The sequence below is a fragment of the Spermophilus citellus genome, assembly GCF_964194105.1.
Source record: "Spermophilus citellus genome assembly, chromosome: 9".
NCBI lineage: Eukaryota > Metazoa > Chordata > Mammalia > Rodentia > Sciuridae > Spermophilus > Spermophilus citellus.
Window position 1 is genome coordinate 137830091 of NC_138191.1, and position 19815 is coordinate 137849905.

The window sequence follows — 19815 nt, forward strand, 5'->3', positions numbered from 1 at the left end:
GCCCGATGCCGCGCAGCGGAGGGGCCGACGAACACCCTGTGGTCCATCTGTGTGAGGGGTCGTGGTCCCTCCCAAGAAGGAGGGGAGCATGGGCATGCTGCCTGTGCACTGACCTCAGCGGCCTCGCGCACAGTGTCAGAGCAGGCCGCGCCCTCCAGAGCGGCTTTGAAACATGCAGCACGCGGCTGGTAAGGGAGGAGTTCCTGCCACGCAGCAGCTCTCCAGAACCCACTCCTCCTGTCGGCCATCGGTGCCCTCCCCAAGGCCCCGGCTCCGCTTATCACCCTGATCTGGCCACTCCCCAATGTGGGCACGTGAGGACACATCACACTGTGTCCTGTAAATACACACAATCATGATCTGTCCATTAAAATATTCCTAAATATTATGCAGAATTAAAGGAGCCAGGGGAGAGGAGCCGACCCCTGCACGTGTCTATCTACCAAGGGTCCAGAACAGACGGATCATGGGGCAGACAGACCGCTGCCTGCCAGGGCTGGGGAGAGACCACTCATGGGCGCGGGTGTCCTTTGGGTGAAGGCGGTGGCTGAGGGACATGGTGAATGCACCAAGTGCCCCTGAGTTGCTCACTTTGAAGTGGTGGCTTCCAAGTCACAAGGGTGTCACCTGGTAAAATGTCAGGAAAGAGCAGGCGGCAGAGGCCAGCGGTGGGAGACCTGGGGCTTGGCGCCTGCTGCCCATCTCTCCAGCCGATGGTCTAAAAACCCGTGGAAGTGACCGAGGCCACTCCCTGCTCCCCGACGTCACTGGTGAAGTGAAGCCTCAGGGGACAAGAACTTTTAAGCATAAGAAAAACGATTTCAGATTCCTCACGCTGGTTGCAAACAGATCCGCTGGAGAAGTAACAAAATGTTTTCTTTCAAAAGAAACCAAAGTCTCGGGAAAAAAAAATCATGCGGATAACACTTATTTAATTTAGCAGCATTCACAGAAGTAATGATTATGTTTTAAGTGGCCAACGGTTCCTTTTTAATTGGCTGGTAGGATCCTTTCAGAAATTCAGCAACAGAACTACGGCCCTTGTTCCCTCCTCCCGAAAGCCCGATGCTGCTGAGGTTTGAAAGAACACCCCCGTAAACCTTCCCGTTGACTGTGTGCGGCATAAAGGTAAATTAGAAGTGGGGGTAATTAACATGCCACCTTATTATTTGGAACTGGTAACTGCGCAGAGCTCACAAACAAAATCGCCTTGGAAGCCCACGTTCCCCGCGCTCTGTTCCTTAACCCCTTCGGGTGGGGCTGCCTCTGCCCCGGCACGGCCAGGAAGCATCGGCTCCTCGTGGTGCTCTGAGGGTGCCCCACGCGGGGGAGGCCGCGTTCAGTGCGTGTGCATCTTGGGGCCCTTTGTGAATTTCATTTTCTGTGTGAATTCGGCTTGCCTGACCCCCTCCCCCCGGGAGGAGATCCGCGTCTCGCGGGCATGCTGAATTCCCGGGTGGGAATCGTGCGGGAGAGAGGGGGACTGTTCCCTGCTGCTGAGAGGCAGGTCTGTGCACCAGCTGGCCTCCTGTCCCTGCTGGTCACTGGGGTTAAGTGATCGCCTGCAGCCACTAAGAAGAGCCCAGGTCTCCATTTCGCGAGCCCCGCTGCTGAGGGGAGAACTCCTCTGGAGGCCCAATCAGGGTACAGAAAACATTTTGAGAAAATAAGGGGTCAGGAGCAGCCCGAAGGCCCTGGAGAGAACACAGGCCTGTGGCCGACCCAGGGGCCCTCAGAGCCAAGCACAGATGGCTCTACTCTCGGGGGTGCCCGGGGCAACCCAAGGCTGGGATTTAAAAGTCAGCTCTCCCCGGCCACCAGGGCCAGCCAGGATGCCCTCTGAGATGGTCAGCCCAGGCAGGGAGCTGCCAGGCCCCTCTTCCCGTTCCAAGTCGGCATTTCCTGAAGCCAACGTTGCTTCACCCAGGCCTCCATGACAGTGGGCACGAGTTCGGCTGCTGATCCCTGGCAGGTTGGAACTGGTGCCGAGAACACAAGCTCGTGGTGACGTGGGCGGTGAACCTGTGTGCCATCAGCTCATTGAGAGGCCTGGATTCTTTGTTTGGGTTTTGTGGTGGTCTCACGCTAGGGCTTTTGACTGGGGCCATCATTCCCAGATTCATTTTTGGGAAATCTACCAAAACAATGAAAGCAAGGAGGGGAGGGTTCAGGGAGGTACAGGTGGAGGGGACCCTGCCCAGACTTGGTCACCCACGAGCCCAGCAACCCAATCATAGCCAAGGCTACACACTCTCCAAGAGGTACCTGCCGGAACCACTGGGTGCCAACTGGGCCTGTTCCTGGAGAACTTCATGCAAGAAAGACTGTGTGTGACTCACGCGGGTCAGGTGTAGACCTGCTGGGTTGTCGTCTGCACTCATAAAACAGGTCCGAGGACAGAGGACCCAGCTGCCCCTGGAAGGAGGCACCGGCTGGGAGCCACTGTGTCCTCAGGCCTCTCCGTGCCCAGCTCCCGCCCAGCCTTTGGTGTAGGGCTGGTCCCAGGTTCACAGAGGGAGCCTTCTGTCCCCTCTCACCCAGTGTGGTGACTACTTCCTGAGCAAAGCCACCCCACCATCTCCCAGAGACCCCCACGGAGAAAGCAAACCCGCGGCAGGATTCTGGGGTGTGGAGAGACGTGGTGGGGAGACCTGAATTAGGACCTCTGTGTAAGACACAGGGCAGGGTCTGAACAGCTGGCGGGCCTCCTCGCTGCCCACGACCCCCTGGCCCAGTGGTAGGAAGGCGGTCACCAGCCCCTCTCCTGAAACCCGAGCTCCTGGCTGTTATCACCTGGAGGAGAGGATGGGAGCCTCCATGGGAGGCCGGGGAGTCTGAGGGACCTTCACCATTGGGTGTCCTCGTGGGCTGGGCTGTGAGCGGACATGAGCTCTGAGGGCTGCAGGGGAGGGTGAGGGCCTGAGCTCCAGTGGAGAGTGGGCGTCACGCGGGCGTGGTCACAGGAGTGTGTGTACGAGCGTGGTAGAGTGTGTGGAGGGGCGGGTCTGCCGTGTGTGTGGGCAGAGGGCCTCCAGGAACTCAGAAAGTATGCCGGCACCGTCACAGGCCTGCACAAGGGCTGCGGGGAGGGGAGGCCCTTAGAGAGGAAGGGAGAGAGAGCTGTGCCCGGGCAGCCCCCCACACTGTGCCCAGCAAGGCCCTGTGGGGGTCCCTGGGGACACACGGATGCAGGCCTGGGATGTCACCCGGGCGACCCCCCGACTGCCCCAGCAGTCTCAGCCCTGCTGGCCCCCACTCCTCGGAGGGCCCACAGCCTGAGCCAGCAGCTCCCTCCCAGAGCTCACCACGCTCCCGCAACGCCTCTGACTCTCCATGGGACAGCCTCACCCTGTTTGTCCCCAGCACCGGGCACAGCCTGCTCCGGCCCAGGAGGCCACATGCCCCTGCCAGCCCACCAGACACGGTTCCTGAGCATCCAGAGCCCCACCCTTGGTGCCATGGCATCGGCAAGTCCACCCTCCCAGAAGGAAGTCCGGCCAGCAGACAGCGGCTGCCCCGAAGGCTCAGTGGCCACAGGCAGGTGTGGTGCCGAGGCTCCTCAACACAGGGGTGGGAATGACTCTTGGGGAGGAAGTGGCCCCCTGAGGGAGTCAGACAGGCCTAGGTGGTGCTGTACAGACCACCCTGGACACAGAGCCAGATGCCCGTGGGAGCCCCGGGGCCTCTGAGGGGGCTGGACTGTGCCTGACTGAGCTGGCTGGGACCCTGCGGGGGCACACGGATCTCCCCTGCCATTGGGATCTCCCACTGCTCACTACCGTGTGGCATCCACAATTACTTCAGTTAAACTTCAGCAGAAAGAGCATCATTCAGAGTCCCAGGGGTCCTCCTCTGCCTGCGGGCACGCTGGTGTGGAGTCCCTCAGCCTATTTGACCCTGTCGTTTATGAGGCTGTGTTTAGTTACTGCCACCTGGTCTAGTGGCTCCTTGCCTGGCCCCGGGAGGGGGGGGGTGCTGCTTGATAAAACCCTGAGACCACAGAGGGCAGGAGGACAAGGTGGTACTCCCCGGAGCCCGAGCCCAGGGAGCCTCCTGCCAGGCAGCTCCCTGGCACTTCAGATTCTGGAAACCTGCGGCCTCCCACGAGAGGGAGACGGCAACCCATGGTCACAACTCTGGGCTGCAAACCCCCAAATCCTTACTCATCACAGGTACAGATGGACCTGGTGCCCTGGGGAGGGTCTGCCAGGCTGAGAGGGGCAGATCCAAGAAAGCGGGTGTGGGCAGCTTGTGGCCTGGGCTCTGGCCCCCTGACCTGCATCCAAGTGGCATCCAGCTAGTAACCAGAAAGGTTGTCCTGGACCACCCTGTATCCCCACCTCACACTGCAAAGAGGCTGGACCAGGCAGGGCCAGGAGGGGGCAGGCCAGATCATGTACCTGACCCTGGGTGGGCACCCCTTCAGTGTTCACCCAAGCTGCTGCACTGGCCACCCAAGTCCAGGCCTGGCACCAGGGAGCTCAGGAGCCAGGGCCTTGGCTCTCCCCGACAGTCCTGAGAGACCCACTGGGCCCGTGACCCAACAGGACATCTTCCCCAGGGTCCAGATGGATGCGACATCACAGGGTTCAGAAGACCTTACAGAGTAAGATCCTGCACTGGATTGAAATGTGAATCTCGGAAATCCATGTGGCACTGCTGTGGGACCCTGGTTATGGCTGAACAGCACTGCTGAGCTCCCAAGGCCCACTGGGCCCAGTGAGCTGGGACCTGTCCAGCTACTCCCCATTCCACCAAAATCCCTGGCTCTCCAGGATGAAGGCTCTGGCTGGGACCTGGGACCCTGGTGTCCTGACTAGTACCACATGGCATCTCAGGAGGTGGCCAGGGCAGAGAGAGCAGAGACACCAGGAGGGGCCAGGCACCTCCCCAGCCTGCCTTGTGACCTCAGCCCTGTTTCCCCCTAAGTACCCTACCTGGGAGGAGGGGGAGTGTGTGCCTCCCACATGGGTGCTGCCGTCTCACCCACAGGAGGGGAAGCAGGGCACAGGAGGCCCAGCGGCCTGCACAGCACAGCAGTCAAGTCCTGAGCCACGATGCTCGCACCCGGGCACCCTTCAGTGCCCTGACCCATCCTGACCTGGCCCTCACCCTATTTTTCTAGATGTCTGCCACAGGTCACCCCTGGCTATAGGACCAGGACCAGGCAGGAAGTTTCAGAGAAGACTGCAGACATTCTGACCAGTCCAGACACTGGCCAGGCCTCCCCCAGTGCAGGGTGGAGCTCCTGGCCCCACCCTGACATGCACACACAGCACCTCTCAGGTGGCCTTCCTCGGCCGGGTTTTCTTTTCGGTTCCTATTGCACTCACCCCCGTCCTCAGGGGTTGGAAACAAGCAGGCTGCCATACTTCAGAGGAGGGGGACAGTGCTCCCAGAGTGTCCCATAGGGTACCAGCTGGGGGGGGGGCTACGGAGGATGAGGTAGCCTGACCTCCCACCCAAGCAGTGACAGCCCAGCTGGCCCCTGTCCCAAGGCTTGGGGCTGATACCCCCAGCTGATTGGATTAGACCCCGAGTAGGCACTGCCGTCCCCCCACAAGGAAGAGAGAGGAACATCGGAAGACAGAAGAGGGTCATGTGACCCCACCACGCACAGAGTGGCTCTGAGTGGGGCTTCTGCAGCACGTGGCTGTGGCCCCCTGCAGGCTATGTGAGACCAGCTAGGCTTGCTGGGGAGCCCTCGGGTGGGGGGCAGCCTCCAAACCCGACCCAGGCCTAGCAAGCTCATTGTCCACTCAGCCTTCCCCACTCCCTGTGGACATGGGTTGGGCGGGGGGACGGCCCTGCCTGGTGAGGACACGTAGGCTGACCCCAGCCCACCCCAGCAGCCCCCAGCCCCACTCCAGCGGCCCCTTGTACACCCTGCAGCTGGGGGAGACCCGGAAAGGACGCCATCCAGGGTACCCCATGGAATGGAGCCTGCCAAGGCACCTACAAGCTCAGACCCTGCTGGTGCAGCTGGAGGCGGGCAGGGTGGATGGAGCCTCCCTCTTGCCCATCTGCAAAGGAAGACTCCTGGCGGCCCGTCAGACAGCGACCCTGGGAGGTGGCCAGGCTCTGCTGAGCTCTCATCCTGCTGTAACATGGTGACCAACTGGCCACCCTGGGTCCACCCAGGCAGATGGGGGCCAGGCGCAGCTCACTAGCTCCCTCAGAGTTCCCAGTGGCTCAGAGCTCCCCCCAAGAATGTATTTGGGCTGCACATAGCAACAGACGCACTCCCTTCCTGTCTCGTGAGCCATGCTCAGGCGGGCCACCAGCCAGAGCCACACCAGGCAGGCCACCCCTCTTTGCACCGGTGAGGCACTCTAGGCGCCCCCAGTGGCCTCCCCATCCTCTGTCCCCAGAGCTGTGCCTCTCAGAGGGCTGCAAGGTCCTGGTTCCTCACGGGCGACCTCCACCTGTAGGGTGCTGTGGAAGCCCCAGGTCTGGTGCCACCACCAGGGTGCATGAGGCTGGTGCTGATCAGGGACCGCAGGCCACAGGGAACCAGTCAGATCCCCAGAGCTGAGCTGGGGGAGTCCCTGTCTGGAGAATCCAGGTGCTTTAGGAGACTGGCACCTCTGAAATGACATGGCCCAAACCACCTGACCGGGGTGCCCAGCTGTGGGTCAGGTACCCGCTCAGGGACCTCCTACATCTGCTGGCCACAGCCAAGCTGGCCCCAGAGCACCACCCTGAACACCAGGCCCAGTCCTCCAGGACCCCTGCCGCCTGCCAGTGGAGCCTGTGGAAGACCTGGCGGGTTCCTGGGAAGAGCAGCGCCCCCAGCGCAGGGCAGCCAGCACCCTAGGGCAGGCCAGGTCTGTGGGGATGGACAGGAGGGGGCCTGAGGGGCGGGAAGGGATGGGGTCCTCAGTGGGAAGCCACAGGTAGGTGAGTTCATCAGAGGACAACATCACATCACAGCCCAAGTGGCTCAGGGACCTGTGGCCCCAGGTCCCCTGGGGTGGTACTAATTTCCCAGAAGGCCCAGTGTTGGCCACCATTTCCCCTGAGCTAGCTGGGGGAGGGCTAGAAGGACATGTCCCAACCATGGGGTTGTGACCACGGAGGGGAGGTCACCATGAGACTCAGAGGAAGGTCACCATGAGGCTCTTAGGGAGGTCACCATGAGACTCAGAGGAAGGTCACCATGAGACTCACAGGGAGGTCACCATGAGACTCAGAGGGAGGTCACCACGAGACTCAGAGGGAGGTCACCATGAGACTCAGAGGGAGGTCACCACGAGGCTCAGAGGAAGGTCACCATGAGACTCAGAGGGAGGTCACCATGAGACTCAGAGGGAGGTCACCATGAGACTCAGAGGGAGGTCACCATGAGACTCAGAGGGAGGTCACCATGAGACTCAGAGGGAGGTCACCATGAGACTCAGAGGGAGGTCACCATGAGACTCAGAGGGAGGTCACCACGAGGCTCAGAGGAAGGTCACCATGAGACTCAGAGGGAGGTCACCATGAGACTCAGAGGGAGGTCACCATGAGACTCAGAGGGAGGTCACCATGAGACTCAGAGGGAGGTCACCATGAGACTCAGAGGGAGGTCACCATGAGACTCAGAGGGAGGTCACCATGAGACTCAGAGGGAGGTCACCATGAGACTCAGAGGGAGGTCACCACGAGACTCAGAGGGAGGTCACCACGAGGCTCAGAGGAAGGTCACCATGAGACTCAGAGGGAGGTCACCATGAGACTCAGAGGGAGGTCACCATGAGACTCAGAGGGAGGTCACCATGAGACTCAGAGGGAGGTCACCATGAGGCTCTGAGGGATTTCACCATGAGGCTCAGAGGGAGGTCACCATGAGGCTCAGAGGGAGGTCACATGAGGCTCAGAGGGAGGTCACCATGAGACTCAGAGGGAGGTCACCATGAGACTCAGAGGAAGGTCACCATGAGACTCAGAGGGAGGTCACCATGAGACTCAAAGGGAGGTCACATGAGACTCATAGGGAGGTCACCATGAGACTCAGAGGAAGGTCACCATGAGACTCAGAGGAAGGTCACCATGAGGCTCAGAGGGAGGTCACCATGAGACTCATAGGGAGGTCACCATGAGACTCAGAGGGAGGTCACCATGAGACTCAGAGGGAGGTCACCAGGAGACTCAAAGGGAGGTCACCATGAGACTCAGAGGAAGGTCACCATGAGACTCAGAGGAAGGTCACCATGAGACTCAGAGGAAGGTCACCATGAGGCTCATAGGGAGGTCACCATGAGACTCATAGGGAGGTCACCATGAGACTCAGAGGAAGGTCACCATGAGGCTCAGAGGGAGGTCACCATGAGACTCAGAGGAAGGTCACCATGAGACTCAGAGGAAGGTCACCATGAGACTCAGAGGAAGGTCACCATGAGGCTCATAGGGAGGTCACCATGAGACTCATAGGGAGGTCACCATGAGACTCAGAGGAAGGTCACCATGAGGCTCAGAGGGAGGTCACCATGAGACTCAGAGGAAGGTCACCATGAGACTCAGAGGAAGGTCACATGAGACTCAGAGGGAGGTCACCATGAGACTCAGAGGAAGGTCACCATGAGACTCAGCGGGAGGTCACCATGAGACTCAGAGGAAGGTCACCATGAGACTCAGAGGAAGGTCACCATGAGACTCAGAGGAAGGTCACCATGAGGCTCAGAGGGAGGTCACCATGAGACTCAGAGGAAGGTCACCATGAGACTCAGAGGAAGGTCACCATGAGGCTCAGAGAAAGGTCACCATGAGACTCAGAGGGAGGTCACCATGAGACTCAGAGGAAGGTCACCATGAGGCTCAGAGGGAGGTCACCATGAGACTCAGAGGGAGGTCACCATGAGACTCAGAGGAAGGTCACCATGAGACTCAGAGGGAGGTCACCATGAGACTCAGAGGAAGGTCACCATGAGACTCAGCGGGAGGTCACCATGAGACTCTGAGGGAGGTCACCATGAGACTCAGAGGGAGGTCACCATGAGACTCAGAGGAAGGTCACCATGAGGCTCAGAGGGAGGTCACCATGAGACTCAGAGGAAGGTCACCATGAGACTCAGCGGGAGGTCACCATGAGACTCTGAGGGAGGTCACCATGAGACTCAGAGGGAGGTCACCATGAGACTCTGAGGGAGGTCACCATGAGACTCAGAGGAAGGTCACCATGAGGCTCAGAGGGAGGTCACCATGAGACTCAGAGGAAGGTCACCATGAGACTCAGCGGGAGGTCACCATGAGACTCTGAGGGAGGTCACCATGAGACTCTGAGGGAGGTCACCATGAGACCCAGAGGGAGGTCACCATGAGACTCTGAGGGAGGTCACCATGAGACTCTGAGGGAGGTCACCATGAGACTCAGAGGAAGGTCACCATGAGACTCAGTGGGAGGTCACCATGAGACTCAGAGGGAGGTCACCATGAGACTCAGAGGGAGGTCACCATGAGGCTCAGAGGGAGGTCACCATGAGGCTCAGAGGGAGGTCACCATGAGACTCAGAGGGAGGTCACCATGAGACTCAGAGGAAGGTCACCATGAGACTCAGAGGAAGGTCACCATGAGGCTCAGAGGGAGGTCACCATGAGGCTCAGAGGGAGGTCACCATGAGGCTCAGAGGGAGGTCACCATGAGACTCAGAGGGAGGTCACCATGAGGCTCAGAGGGAGGTCACATGAGGCTCAGAGGGAGGTCACCATGAGACTCAGAGGGAGGTCACCATGAGACTCAGAGGAAGGTCACCATGAGGCTCAGAGGGAGGTCACCATGAGGCTCAGAGGGAGGTCACCATGAGACTCAGAGGAAGGTCACCATGAGACTCAGAGGGAGGTCACCATGAGACTCAGAGGAAGGTCACCATGAGGCTCAGAGGGAGGTCACCATGAGGCTCAGAGGGAGGTCACCATGAGACTCAGAGGGAGGTCACCATGAGGCTCAGAGGGAGGTCACCATGAGACTCAGAGGGAGGTCACCATGAGACTCAGAGGGAGGTCACCATGAGACTCAGAGGGAGGTCACCATGAGACTCAGAGGAAGGTCACCATGAGACTCAGAGGAAGGTCACCATGAGACTCAGAGGAAGGTCACCATGAGGCTCAGAGGGAGGTCACCATGAGGCTCAGAGGGAGGTCACCATGAGGCTCAGAGGGAGGTCACCATGAGACTCAGAGGGAGGTCACCATGAGGCTCAGAGGGAGGTCACATGAGGCTCAGAGGGAGGTCACCATGAGACTCAGAGGGAGGTCACCATGAGACTCAGAGGAAGGTCACCATGAGGCTCAGAGGGAGGTCACCATGAGACTCAGAGGGAGGTCACCATGAGACTCAGAGGGAGGTCACCATGAGACTCAGAGGGAGGTCACCATGAGACTCAGAGGGAGGTCACCATGAGACTCAGAGGGAGGTCACCATGAGACTCAGAGGGAGGTCACCATGAGACTCAGAGGGAGGTCACCACGAGACTCAGAGGGAGGTCACCACGAGGCTCAGAGGAAGGTCACCATGAGACTCAGAGGGAGGTCACCATGAGACTCAGAGGGAGGTCACCATGAGGCTCAGAGCGAGGTCACTATGAGACTCAGAGGGAGGTCACCATGAGACTCAGAGGGAGGTCACCATGAGGCTCAGAGGGAGGTCACCATGAGACTCAGAGGGAGGTCACCATGAGACTCAGAGGGAGGTCACCATGAGACTCAGAGGAAGGTCACCATGAGACTCAGAGGGAGGTCACCACGAGGCTCAGAGGAAGGTCACCATGAGACTCAGAGGAAGGTCACCATGAGACTCAGAGGGAGGTCACCATGAGGCTCAGAGCGAGGTCACTATGAGACTCAGAGGGAGGTCACCATGAGACTCAGAGGAAGGTCACCATGAGACTCAGAGGGAGGTCACCATGAGACTCAGAGGAAGGTCACCATGAGACTCAGAGGAAGGTCACCATGAGACTCAGAGGAAGGTCACCATGAGGCTCAGAGAAAGGTCACCATGAGACTCAGAGGAAGGTCACCATGAGACTCAGAGGGAGGTCACCATGAGACTCAGAGGGAGGTCACCATGAGGCTCAGAGGGAGGTCACCATGAGACTCAGAGGGAGGTCACCATGAGACTCAGAGGGAGGTCACCATGAGACTCAGAGGGAGGTCACCATGAGACTCAGAGGAAGGTCACCATGAGACTCAGAGGGAGGTCACCATGAGGCTCAGAGGGAGGTCACCATGAGACTCAGAGGGAGGTCACCATGAGACTCAGAGGGAGGTCACCATGAGACTCAGAGGGAGGTCACCATGAGGCTCAGAGGAAGGTCACCATGAGACTCAGAGGAAGGTCACCATGAGATTCAGAGGAAGGTCACCATGAGGCTCAGAGGGAGGTCACCATGAGATTCAGAGGAAGGTCACCATGAGGCTCAGAGGGAGGTCACCATGAGGCTCAGAGGGAGGTCACCATGAGACTCAGAGGAAGGTCACCATGAGACTCAGAGGGAGGTCACCATGAGACTCAGAGGGAGGTCACCATGAGACTCAGAGGAAGGTCACCATGAGACTCAGAGGGAGGTCACCATGAGACTCAGAGGGAGGTCACCATGAGACTCAGAGGGAGGTCACCATGAGGCTCAGAGGAAGGTCACCATGAGACTCAGAGGGAGGTCACCATGAGACTCAGAGGGAGGTCACCATGAGATTCAGAGGAAGGTCACCATGAGACTCAGAGCGAGGTCACCATGAGACTCAGAGGGAGGTCACCATGAGACTCAGAGGGAGGTCACCAAGAGACTCAGAGGGAGGTCACCATGAGACTCAGAGGGAGGTCACCATGAGACTCATAGGGAGGTCACCATGAGACTCAGAGGGAGGTCACCATGAGGCTCAGAGCGAGGTCACTATGAGACTCAGAGGGAGGTCACCATGAGACTCAGAGGGAGGTCACCATGAGACTCAGAGGGAGGTCACCATGAGACTCAGAGGGAGGTCACCAAGAGACTCAGAGGGAGGTCACCATGAGACTCAGAGGAAGGTCACCATGAGACTCAGAGGAAGGTCACCATGAGACTCAGAGGGAGGTCACCATGAGGCTCAGAGGAAGGTCACCATGAGACTCAGAGGAAGGTCACCATGAGACTCAGAGGAAGGTCACCATGAGGCTCAGAGGGAGGTCACCATGAGGCTCAGAGGGAGGTCACCATGAGACTCAGAGGGAGGTCACCATGAGGCTCAGAGGGAGGTCACATGAGGCTCAGAGGGAGGTCACCATGAGGCTCAGAGGGAGGTCACCATGAGACTCAGAGTAAGGTCACCATGAGACTCAGAGGGAGGTCACCATGAGACTCACAGGGAGGTCACATGAGACTCACAGGGAGGTCACCATGAGACTCAGAGGAAGGTCACCATGAGGCTCAGAGGGAGGTCACCATGAGACTCAGAGGGAGGTCACCATGAGACTCAGAGGAAGGTCACCATGAGACTCAGAGGGAGGTCACCATGAGGCTCAGAGCGAGGTCACTATGAGACTCAGAGGGAGGTCACCATGAGACTCAGAGGAAGGTCACCATGAGACTCAGAGGAAGGTCACCATGAGGCTCAGAGGGAGGTCACCATGAGACTCAGAGGGAGGTCACCATGAGACTCAGAGGAAGGTCACCATGAGGCTCAGAGGGAGGTCACCATGAGACTCAGAGGGAGGTCACCATGAGACTCAGAGGAAGGTCACCATGAGACTCAGAGGGAGGTCACCATGAGGCTCAGAGCGAGGTCACTATGAGACTCAGAGGGAGGTCACCATGAGACTCAGAGGGAGGTCACCATGAGACTCAGAGGGAGGTCACCATGAGACTCAGAGGGAGGTCACCATGAGACTCAGAGGAAGGTCACCATGAGACTCAGAGGGAGGTCACCATGAGACTCAGAGGGAGGTCACCATGAGACTCAGAGGAAGGTCACCATGAGACTCAGAGGGAGGTCACCATGAGGCTCAGAGCGAGGTCACTATGAGACTCAGAGGGAGGTCACCATGAGACTCAGAGGGAGGTCACCATGAGACTCAGAGGGAGGTCACCATGAGACTCAGAGGGAGGTCACCATGAGACTCAGAGGGAGGTCACCATGAGACTCAGAGGGAGGTCACCATGAGACTCAGAGGGAGGTCACCATGAGATTCAGAGGGAGGTCACCATGAGATTCAGAGGAAGGTCACCATGAAACTCAGAGGAAGGTCACCATGAGACTCAGAGGGAGGTCACCATGAGACTCAGAGGGAGGTCACCATGAGACTCAGAGGGAGGTCACCATGAGACTCAGAGGGAGGTCACCATGAGACTCAGAGGGAGGTCACCATGAGGCTCAGAGGGAGGTCACCATGAGACTCAGAGGAAGGTCACCATGAGACTCAGAGGGAGGTCACCATGAGACTCAGAGGGAGGTCACCATGAGACTCAGAGGGAGGTCACCATGAGACTCAGAGGGAGGTCACCAGGAGACTCAGAGGGAGGTCACCATGAGACTCAGAGGGAGGTCACCAGGAGACTCAGAGGGAGGTCACCATGAGACTCAGAGGAAGGTCACCATGAGACTCAGAGGGAGGTCACCATGAGACTCAGAGGGAGGTCACCATGAGATTCAGAGGAAGGTCACCATGAGACTCAGAGCGAGGTCACCATGAGACTCAGAGGAAGGTCACCATGAGACTCAGAGGGAGGTCACCATGAGACTCAGAGGGAGGTCACCATGAGACTCAGAGGGAGGTCACCATGAGACTCAGAGGAAAGTCACCATGAGACTCAGAGGGAGGTCACCATGAGACTCAGAGGGAGGTCACCATGAGACTCAGAGGGAGGTCACCATGAGGCTCAGAGGGAGGTCACCATGAGACTCAGAGGGAGGTCACCATGAGACTCAGAGGAAGGTCACCATGAGACTCAGAGGGAGGTCACCATGAGACTCAGAGGAAGGTCACCATGAGACTCAGAGGGAGATCACCATGAGACTCAGAGGGAGGTCACCATGAGGCTCAGAGGGAGGTCACCATGAGACTCAGAGGGAGGTCACCATGAGACTCAGAGGAAGGTCACCATGAGACTCAGTGGGAGGTCACCATGAGACTCAGAGGGAGGTCACCATGAGACTCAGAGGGAGGTCACCATGAGGCTCAGAGGGAGGTCACCATGAGACTCAGAGGGAGGTCACCATGAGGCTCAGAGGGAGGTCACCATGAGACTCAGAGGAAAGTCACCATGAGACTCAGTGGGAGGTCACCATGAGACTCAGAGGGAGGTCACCATGAGACTCAGTGGGAGGTCACCATGAGACTCAGAGGAAGGTCACCATGAGACTCAGAGGGAGGTCACCATGAGACTCAGAGGGAGGTCACCATGAGACTCAGAGGGAGGTCACCATGAGACTCAGAGGGAGGTCACCATGAGACTCAGAGGGAGGTCACCATGAGACTCAGAGGGAGGTCACCAGGAGACTCTGAGGGAGGTCACCATGAGACTCAGAGGGAGGTCACCATGAGACTCAGAGGGAGGTCACCATGAGACTCAGAGGGAGGTCACCATGAGACTCAGAGGAAGGTCACCATGAGACTCAGAGGGAGGTCACCAGGAGACTCTGAGGGAGGTCACCATGAGACTCAGAGGGAGGTCACCATGAGACTCTGAGGGAGGTCACCATGAGACTCTGAGGGAGGTCACCATGAGACTCAGAGGGAGGTCACCATGAGACTCAGAGGGAGGTCACCATGAGACTCTGAGGGAGGTCACCATGAGACTCAGAGGGAGGTCACCATGAGACTCAGAGGGAGGTCACCATGAGACTCAGAGGAAGGTCACATGAGGCTCAGAGGAAGGTCACCATGAGACTCAGAGGGAGGTCACCATGAGACTCAGAGGGAGGTCACCATGAGACTCAGAGGGAGGTCACCATGAGACTCAGAGGGAGGTCACCATGAGACTCTGAGGGAGGTCACCATGAGACTCAGAGGGAGGTCACCATGAGACTCAGAGGGAGGTCACATGAGACTCAGAGGGAGGTCACCATGAGACTCAGAGGGAGGTCACCATGAGACTCAGAGGGAGGTCACCATGAGACTCAGAGGGAGGTCACCATGAGACTCAGAGGGAGGTCACCATGAGACTCAGAGGGAGGTCACCATGAGACTCAGAGGGAGGTCACCATGAGACTCAGAGGGAGGTCACCATGAGACTCAGAGGAAGGTCACCATGAGACTCAGAGGGAGGTCACCATGAGACTCACAGGGAGGTCACCATGAGGCTCAGAGCGAGGTCACTATGAGACTCACAGGGAGGTCACCCTGGAGGCTCAGAGGGAGGTCACGCTTGAGGCTTAGAAGTAAGGTGGACCCCTGAGGCTTAGAGGGAGGTAGACGCAGCTGTGTTGGGTGTTTGGGGCATGTCACTGTCACTCTGGATTTTGATGGCCCCTGGTCTAGTGTATCCCACCCGCAGGGACTGTCTCTAGCTGTCCTTCATGGGCTCCACCCAGGCCTGCCGAACCTGTGATAGAGACCTGTGCTCCACTGAGCCCTGGACCCGTCCCCTGAGCTGGAACCTGGCTTGGCTGAGCCTGCGGGGCCGTGTCAGGAAGCCCCAAATGATCAGGTGCTTCCAGGGAAGCAGGGTTTCCCTCAAAGGGACCCAGATCCTCCTAACACATCCAACGTACCCTGAAAACCTGGATGGCACCCCATGGACCCTGATGTATTGAAAATTTGAAAATCATCCAGAGAAAAACAGAGCAGCGGACGGTCACCGTGCTCCAATTGCCCTGCTCTCCAGGACGAAGAACTGGAGCCGGGTTGGTTCACGCAGCAGGTGACTTGAAGAACTGCTGCTGTGGATGTCACTGGGAGCCTCTGCAGAGCCAGGCACTGATTCTGGTCACTCTCCACCAGAGACCCACCGAGGCTGGGTTGGAGAACGGGCAGCTGCTGAGGGTATCAGCGACCTGGGGCAGACGCTCCCGGCTCTGCAGAAGGCCCCAGGGAAGTGCCCCTGCCCTGGCTGAGTGGACAGGCCTGGCCCTGTAAGCAGCTCCCTTATATTAAGGCGCTCTGTGCAGGGAGGAACCCAGAGCCTGCCAGAGCCACGGGCTCCTCCGCCTTCCCCCACACTGCTGGCAGGGAGCACCCACGTCCCCCTCCACAAAATGCTGAGTTATGTTTCCAGAAGACCTGGGCCCGGCCCAGCCTCTCAAACCTTCAGCATGGAGGCTGTCCAACCCCAGGAGCCCCAGGCCTTCCAGGAGAGCTTTGGTGGCCCAAAGCCTCCACCACACCAACCAGCCTCCAGGACCCCAGCAGGACCAAGCAGGTGGCACCCCTCCCCAGGGGTAGCTCAGGACTGTGGTAGCCTTAAATTTCACCAGCCTGCTAAAAGCTGTGTTTAAAACTTATCCATCATTCAGTTCGGCTTCTGCGACACACGTGGCTACGAACCGCAGGGCAGAGAACACTGGTCACTCTGAGACTTGAGAAACACTCCCTGGGCTTAGGGACACAGGCAGTGCCTGTCAGCTGTGAGTTCAATGTTAGAAGTCTGGAAGAGCCAGAGTTGGGGTGGGGGTCTGACCAGAGACCAGAGGGTCTCCCCTTGGCTGTGCCAGTCTGCATGAGCCTGGCTGTACCCTGTTGGCACTGATGCGGGCTTGATGTTTGAGGACTAGATGCTGCTGGGTACTGACTGGACCCACAGAGTATGTGGCCAGCCCTGCGCTTGATCTAATTCCCCAGTAACCACAAGGCTGGCGGGGGTGGGACTTCACCCTTTTGTACCTAAGTGACATGAAGCCTAGGCAACGAACAGCTTATTCAAGCCCTTAGCTGGGCCTCGCTGGGAACTGTTCAGACAGCCCTCGTTCTAAAGCTCTCCAGGGCCATGCTAACAATCCCAGTGAGAAACCATCAGAAAGAGTAACACAGTGTTTTTATAGCCTTCTCGGTGCCCAGCAGAAGAGGACCTGGGAGAAAGAGTGGATAAGTAAATGTGTAACTGGGTAGACAGATGATGGACAGGTGGATGGGTGGGTGTGAATGCATCGATGGATGGTTGAGTGGATGGATGGAGTGTGGGTGGTGGGTGTGGATGAATAGGTGAGTGGGTAGATAGATAGATGAAAGCATGGATAGATGGGTGAATAGATGGGTAGGTGTGAATAAATGCATGCAATAGGTGAAGGGGTGGATGGATGGTTGCAGATAGATGAGTATGAATGGATGGCTGGGTGGATGGATGGATGGATGGATGGACAGATGGATGAACAGATGGATGATTTGTTGTGGATGGGTGAGTATGAATGGATGGATTGGTAGGTGTGGATAGATTAATTGATGAGTAAATGAATGGGGGTTGTGAATGAAAGTATGATTAGATAGATATACAACTGAATGCATAGGTGGATCAGGAATGGATGGGTGAATGAGTGGTTGGTTGTAGATGGACGAGTATGAATGAATGGACGGATAGGTGGATAATTGAAGGATGGATGGTCGGCTGTGGATGGATGAGTATGAGTAGATGGATGGAAGCGTGGATGGATGGTTATATGAGTAGAGAGAGGGTGGGTGGAGAGATTGCTGGATAGGTGAATCAGTGGGTAGGTGAGTGGATGAGGGGGCAGTTGGTGAAATTCCTGCAATTCTGGAATTCGGGATCCTCACTCCCCTCCTGACATTCCTTCCCTAGGGATGGATCCCGGCTCTCCGGCTCTCCTGACCCTGAGTGTAATCTGGGGCCCCACGGAGGAGGTTCCTCAGCTCAGCCCCACCCCTTGGAGGCTGGATGTCTCTGCTGCTCCTCAGGCGGGCCTTCTGCCATCCTCCTTCACCCTGGTGGGTGGCCTGCCTGCCCAGCATTCCCAGGATGGGGTGGCCATGTCTTTTGACTTCTGGGGTTCGGCCTGACTCCCACAGGGAGTTGGGCCTCACCATAGCCTTTTTGAAGAAAAACCCGGGGCTCGGTTCTCCATCTTGCAGCCTCTTTCCCTGTCCCAAGCAGGACAGTGTGCAGTGCACAGGGTCCCTGGGGACCCCAGGAGGTTCCCTGCCTCTGTCCATAAACCCACATAAGCTGCGGGTGTCTTGGAACCCTCACCTCCCCACCCCCCCGCAGGTGGATGGAGGGAGGGAGAGGCGCAGGACTTTCTCCAGGTCCAGCCAGCTGGTTTGGGAGCAGACCCAGAGGCGATTCCCAGAGAAAACCAGCCATTATTGATTCGAATGGAGGCCTTCTGCACAGCTGGCTGCCGTGGGTGGACCTGGCCAGAGAGGGTTCCTGGGCGCCAGGGCCTTCCTGGAGACCTGCTTCCTGCACAGGTTTGAGCAGTGCCATCTTGTGTCCTCTGCCTTTGAAACGCCATCATCACTGTGGAGGCCCTGGGTCTGGGCCTCGACAGGAACAGACCAGCTGTGACTCCCGTGGGTCACCCTGAAGGGAGGGACTGCAGCTCTCACCTCCCGACAGGGCTGCGGGGGCTGCAGGCCACCCCCAGCTCTGTGCGCACTGCCATGCCCCTCGCCGAGCCCCAGACCCGGACAGAGCGCACCTGTGATCAACACAGCAGATCAATGCCCCTGAGAAAGGAGGTTCTGCAAACATGCTGAATAGTAATGATGACCTATTGCCATTTAGATCCCCAAACCAGCGCAGGGACCTCGTCCGCAGAGATGGCCCTGATGGAGCCCTGGGGGCCCTGGGGAGGGGCAGAGCGCTGGCCGGCCTGGAAGTCTGGCACCACCCTCCCCGAGTCACTCTTACTCCCCTGTCCCCAAGCCTGATGCAGCCACCTGGTCACCCCCCACACACGCCCCTCTTTTCCACACACGTGGAAGGGAGCAGGGACAGCCCACAGCAGCCTCCTCTCTGTGGACGGAGGGAGGGGGTCAGAGCAACTCAGTGGTGGCAGGTCCAGACCTAAGACGGGCCCCGGAGGAGCTCACGTCCCCACCCAGCGCCTGGCAGAGTGGTCTTACTGGGATTCAGTTCTTTTCAGATGTCACGAGTTAAACCGAGATATTGGGTGTCCCCACTCCTATCTGATGCACTTCGAAGAGGCCACAGAGGGAGAAGACAGCGGCAGAGGCTAGAGTAATGCAGTCACCAGCCGGGGAATGTCTGGGGCCACCAGGAGCCGGAGGAGGCGGAGGGACCCTCCCCAGAGCCTTGGGCGGGAGCACAGCCCTGAGGATGCCTTGATGTGACGCTTCCGGCCTCTGCAGCCGGGAGACCCTACGTTTCGATCGCTTCCAGCCGTCAGTGGACGATACACCCTCTCAGTCGTCCAGGACGCTGCAAAGGCTGCGGAGGCAGGTCCTGGTGGTCCCCACGCTCACTACAACCTCCCACCTGCCCCTGGTTCATCTTCCCACAGGGCCCTGACGCAGGAGGTTGCCAACCCATTTCACAGATGATGAAACCCTGCCCCAAGAGAACGAGAGGCCAGAGGAGCCCCTGGCAACCACAGAACCCCACACTGGCCAGGCCTTGGTCTACCTCAAGGCCAGTTCACCTCCCCAGTGGCCAGTGTCATGACTCAGCCATCCAGAACGGAGCCAGAGCGGCAGCCCCGGCCTTCCCTCCCTCCACACAGCCCAGGCCACCATGGCCTGCTGGGTCCAGCGTCCCGTGGCCAGCAAATTCCCCTCCCCATCCCCAGGTACCGTGTCCAGCTAGCCGAATGGGCACTTGCCTAGGACCTTGGAGGGCTCTGGCCAGCCACCTGGCCCTACTTAAAGCTGATGCATTATTCTAAGATGGAGTATTTGTCCTGCAATGCCCTGGGGACAGCCAGCCCCACTGCAGGCCGGCATCTTCCATTTCC

The 19815-nt window shown here is 58.4% G+C and overlaps 1 protein-coding gene across 3 annotated transcripts in view; it reads right to left on the bottom strand.

Annotated features, from left to right (window-relative positions):
* Nucleotides 1-19815, bottom strand: part of PRDM16 (PR/SET domain 16) — a 328143-nt gene that overhangs the window by 216222 nt on the left and 92106 nt on the right. The window lies entirely within an intron of this gene.